A 5,476-nucleotide genomic window follows, 5' to 3' on the forward strand; every position below is an offset into this window, starting at 1 on the left:
GGATCCATACCCTTGAACATTTTGTACTCAGTCTAGGGGTGCTTTTGAAACAAAAACCTTGGGCCTGTGCTCTTAAACATTTTCCACTTAGCTTAGGTGATCATGTTATTATTTTCATATGGCAAAACAAATAGTTCTTAATGAAAGGTCTATTAAGTAACTAGGTTGCAAATTATAAGGGGTGTTTTAGTATATGACCATAACAAAAAAATATACTTTATATAATAAAAATATATATAATATATGATAAGGTAAATTTAATAAACTACCCTTATGGTTTAGCTAATTGACTAAATAAATCCTTACTGATTGAATATTGTCTAACAATATACTGTTTCTTACAATTGACTAGTTCTACCCCTACTGTTAGCATATGTTAATTTTCGTCAAAACTCGTACACACGTGGAATATAATTTTTTTTAAACCCAATTCTACCATTCATCCCTCTCCCTCCCCCTCTCCCTTCTTCTTATTCTTCCTCTTCTTCTTCACCGTCAACAAATCGAGTTGATTGGTCCTTAACCAGCAACAGCAATAGCCCTCCCCCCTCCGCCCTCTCTCTCTCTCTCCCCTTCTTCTTCTTCCCCGTTGTTGTTGGTTTCAGGCACAGAGTAACAGAATAGGAGAATCGGCTCATGCTAAAAGATGGAGGGGTTTCACCAATACGAGTAACAGACCCAAACCTAGTTAAAACACCAGCTCCCCTATTCATTAGAATAGAAGAACTTGAACTATGGTTCCCTTGCAACGACACGAGAAATCCAGGATAACGTGAGAAATTAAAATTCATACGATTTAGGAAATGACCATGCTCTCCGTCTTGCTAAAGCTCTCCGAACGCCGGTGACCATTGCAACATTCGACGGTTGTGAGCCATGAACCACTGACTAGAGGTAAGCAAGTTAACCTTAACCTATTTTCCATAGTTGACGGTCCAAGCATGTGCCTCAAATCCTCCAAAGCTCTCCATTCTCCACGTCTAAGATCGTCGGACCTTGTGCTTCAGATCCTCCAAAGATTTGGTGATTTCAATAAGTGCCTTGGACCAGAAGCAAAAGGCTTCAGATTCTGCCGATGTTTTGATTCCGAGTTGGTTCTTCAAGCGTAGAAAATCACCCAGATCCATAAGAAGATGGAGATCCTCCACCTATGTGAGAAGTTTCCAGATTCGTTCAAGTAACCAACAATCTCTTGCTACTCTTTCGAAATCATGGGTCCCTCTTTTGCCCTGCAACTCGTTGCAGCAGTAGAGAACAAAAGCTTCCTTTTCCTTTATTGTCTCTTCCTACGACCACGCAACCATGAGATTTTTAGCAGGAAACCCATATCTGTTGAGTATCTATCAGATCTATAAGGAACCCACATCTAAGTATCCGTCATCCGTCACTTCGATGTAGGTACTCTCCGTTGACCTACTGGTACTCTCCGAGATGCTTAGATCTGCAAGGAACCGAGTGCCACTTTGATGTAGATACTCAGATTGGTGTGAACCTGCCTCAGAACCTTGAAGATGTATCAGGTGAGCTTATTCAAGCCAGGCCTCTCTCTCTCTACAGGAGCTTATTCCAGGAGAAGAAAGGAACTTTCAATTTGACTTAAGGGTAAAATGGACATTTCAGCCTTTTCATCAATTAACTAAACCATTAGAAAATAGTCAAACAGTAGGGGTATACCTAGTCAATTAACTAAACCATAAGAATAGTTTACGAAATTTACCCTATATTATATTCTTTGTTTCTCTTCTCTTTTGTTCAAGTTGTAGTGAGATTTTTCATTGTTTTTTAGTTTTAAACTTTTTAATATAAATAAGTTAGTTTCTTATTAAGAAAAAAAGAAAAAAAAAATCGATTTCCCAATTTTCTAGTTGGGCTTTGGCCCTTGTATGAGGGTCGATCTCGGGCTTAGGCCAGAATGTTTTATGTTAATATAAAGATAAAGCCCAACCTACAACTGGCCTGACCCGGCCAATGAACAAGTCTATTGCTACTTTACAAGTAAGGTTGTAATTGGATTGATGTAGCGCAATCCGGCTGCTCCCAACTGGAGGTGGCTTCAAGTAGATGACGGACTCGGTTGATCTGCAAAAATTGAATCAGAGAACCCGAGGTTGCTTACCCGGCAAGGTCGCTTCGATGCTTAAGTTAGTACTTGGTTGCGAGCTGATAATAGCTTAGAATGCAAGAGAGATAGAGAGCAGAGATTACGTGTGCCTTTCACCCCCGGGGGGTGGAGCCTTTATATAGTGAAGCCTTCGCGAGTTTCGCGGAGCGGTTCTGGGATTCTCGTCACGATGAGATCCGTTTTCGCGTTAATTGGGGATAACGCTGCCAACTGATAAGATTCATCATTTCCACCCGAATCGAACGGGGGAGATAATGTTAGCTGTTACGAGGCGTGATCTTGTGAGGCGCGGAATCTAGTGGCGAGATCTTCGGGGTTGCCATGCAGTGGTCGGTCAGTATTACCCGAGCTAGTGCCCTTTGGATCCGACCTGGTACGAATGCCGAAGTGCCTTGGGACCGAGGTGGTCCTGATGCGATCGTGCACCGTGGTGAACTCGTCCCAAGGTGGACTTGCCCCGAGGTGGTTTGGTTATTCGAGCTCGATCCGTTGCAAACTTGGTGCGTTGAACTAAGCTGTCATCCTACTAGTTAGGTCGTGCCCACATGTTCCCCTATTACTAAGTCGGGCCAAATCACCCTACACCAATTGCCCCCCACTCCCCGAGCCAAGGGTCCCGACCCGGTGTGGGGAGTTCATGACGAGCCAAGTAGATTTGGTCCGAGGTCCAAGCAGCTAGCCAGATGAATCACGGGTCGGACTTGTTCGACCACCCGGTTCAACCAAGAAAAACCCAGGTCGCGTCTAGCCTACGTGCGGACATCACACGTTCTATAAACTCCACAGATGTCAAAAAACGCGCTAAATCGATTTTATCCTCATGGGTCGCGCAGCCGATTTTCCTAGGAGCCATTGGATTGATTCGACCTCGACCGTTAGTTTTCGGACATAGCGGCTATAAATAGGGAGGCCTGTGACTCATTTTTCTCGCCACAAATTCACAAGTCTTTGTTTTGAGGTCGTGTCGGAATCCTTTAGCTTGCTACTTCTTCATTTTCCGAGGTCACTCTTTTCTCGGTGAGTCCGTGTTTTCCTAAGTTTGTTCTTCCTTTGCTTTTTAATCATGTATAGCTCTAGCATAGATAGTCTCTTAGGTAACTCTAGTGAGGTCAATGGTGTCGAGGTGCAATCTGCGGCCCCTGTTGAGGAGGTCAGCTCGTCGCTGGGCGACTTCCCTCTTCGGTCTTTAGAGGGAACTTCCATGCCTGAAGTTGAGCCATCTCGGCTCAAGGAGACCGAGGTTCGAGAAGAGGGTCCGTCCTCTAGAACAGAGGCCCTGTCTTCTTCCCAGGGTCGGGATCCAGATGACTTCGGTCCTTCTACTTTGACCTCGGATAGGCTAATGTACTTAGTAGCTCGCTATCGTCTTCCCGATAGCTTAGTCTTTAGTCTTCCTCTAAGTCAATATCCTTGGGCACACGATCACCATGAGCTCACGGTCGGGCTGCGCTTCCCACTTCACCCCTTCATCATAGAGATAGTAAAGTTTTTTAACATCACCATCGACCAAGTACACCCAAACTCCATCCGGAATATAGTTGGTACCATCTCCTTATTCCACACGTATAACCGACCTCTGTCCCTAGATATCTTCAACTCAATCTATGCGATCAAGAGAAATTATGCTTGTCTGCAGGGGACGTCAGACAAAGCTATTACATCTCTCCTCGGCCTGGGTTCAAAATCCTATTCGGCTGCTCGAACAAGGTTCCGGCTTGGAAGAGGAGGTACTTCATTGTCCGAAATCCTGAAGGGTGGTCTTTTCCAACTCACTGGAGGGTGGCTATCAAGGATCCCGGGGTGAGTTTAGATGCAGAAACTAGAGCAGTTATCAACTCATAGAGGGACCTCGGCCTCGAGATGAAAGATTTCTTGGCCGAGGAGAAGCTTGTGCGAGTTGGTCTGAGCCCCCCCGGTAGGTTTCCACCTTGGTTTTTACTTTAAGGTTCTCTTTAGTTCGCGGCTAACCTTTTGCTCTTGCAGTTACCATGCTGGAGGTCGATGCCAAGAACCTTCTCAAGAGCTTTCAGAGAGGGACGAAGAGGAAGGCTTCGAAGAAGCCTCGCCGGGAGGCCGATCCTTCAGCCCCTGCCCCATCCGAAGTCCTTGCCGCGGAGCCGATCTCTGCCAAGCTCCCCGAGGAGGAGGTCCATCCTCAACCCCCCATAGTGGACCTGGATGATGACCAGGAGGAAGGTGCTTAGCCTCATGAACCGGGGAGCACTTCTATACCCGAGCAGAAAAGTGTCCAACCTCATGAGCCAGAGAGCGCTTCTGCACCAGGGCCCAAGTCCCCCAAGGAAAGCATAATGACTCTTCAGCTCGGAATGCACAAGAGCAGGGATGTCGTCTTTCCTGACGAGGTTGCGGAGTGGGTTGACATGCCTACAGCCCGCCTAGGAGGCCGAGCTGCCAGTTATTGCATGGTGGTAAGTATCTTTACATTTTATTTCCTTGTCAATTTTCAAATGTACTTACCTCGGTTTTATTTGCTAGGTGAACTCCGCCATTCATTCGTTAATGTGCCAGTCCGAGATTCGCCTGAAATAGGCTCGGGATGCCAAGGAAAAGTTACGGCAGCTTCATCGCGAACTGGACATAGCTCGGGGTGAGATACTTCGGGCCAAGAATGGAGCCCGAAGCTAGCAAAAGATGATCTTGGTCATGACCGAGGAGAAGGCAAAACAACAAGAACTAATCTCCGTATTGACCAAGGAGGAGATGAAGCAACAAGAGCTAATCTCAATGATGACCGAGGAGAAGGCGAGGCTTCAACGAGAGATCGAGAATCTCGAAGCGACGATCCAGGAGCGGACTAAGATCTTCGAGACCACCATCCAAGAGGCGCGAGCTGAAGAAAGAAGCCACGCCATTGAACGCTTCAAGGGATCCTCGTAGTTCCACGATCTCCAGGTCAAATATGGATCGAGCTCCTATCGTTCCGGTTTCAAGCTGTGCAAGTACTTGATGCGACAAAAGTTCCCCGATCTTGATCTCGGAGTCATCTCTATGTCGGGACTTACCCCCGAGGTGGCAGAGGCGGCGAATGAAGAGTCCGGCTCATCAGAGGAGGAAAGCAACGACGAAGTCGAAGAGGCGGACCCCTCGGGTCAAGAGGATGTGGGAGAGCACATGGAGACCAACCCGGCTGGCAGTCCTCATGCATGATTCTGGATTTTTCGTCTTTTTGTGTTTTGGATGTACACCCCGAGGCCACCGAGCTCGGGTTACAATGAATTCTTTGTACTTACACTCTTTTCATGAATGAAATACGAACTTTTCTAAGTAATCCTTGTGCGAAAATATTCTAAGTGTAAATGACTCCCGATATGGGCAACAAGTGTATAGGTTACC

General features: G+C 46.4%; 1 long non-coding RNA gene across 1 annotated transcript; it reads left to right on the forward strand.

Moving 5' to 3' along the window:
* Positions 1–435: 435 nt before the first annotated feature.
* Positions 436–5,391, forward strand: LOC148803949 (uncharacterized). Its single transcript, XR_016080330.1, has 3 exons — positions 436–4,037; positions 4,106–4,551; positions 4,619–5,391. It is a non-coding gene; the product is annotated as an uncharacterized LOC148803949 (long non-coding RNA).
* The last annotated feature ends 85 nt before the right edge of the window (positions 5,392–5,476 follow it).

The sequence above is a fragment of the Nelumbo nucifera genome, chromosome 1 (assembly GCF_055504915.1).
Source record: "Nelumbo nucifera cultivar China Antique chromosome 1, China Antique-T2T, whole genome shotgun sequence".
Lineage (NCBI taxonomy): Eukaryota > Viridiplantae > Streptophyta > Magnoliopsida > Proteales > Nelumbonaceae > Nelumbo > Nelumbo nucifera.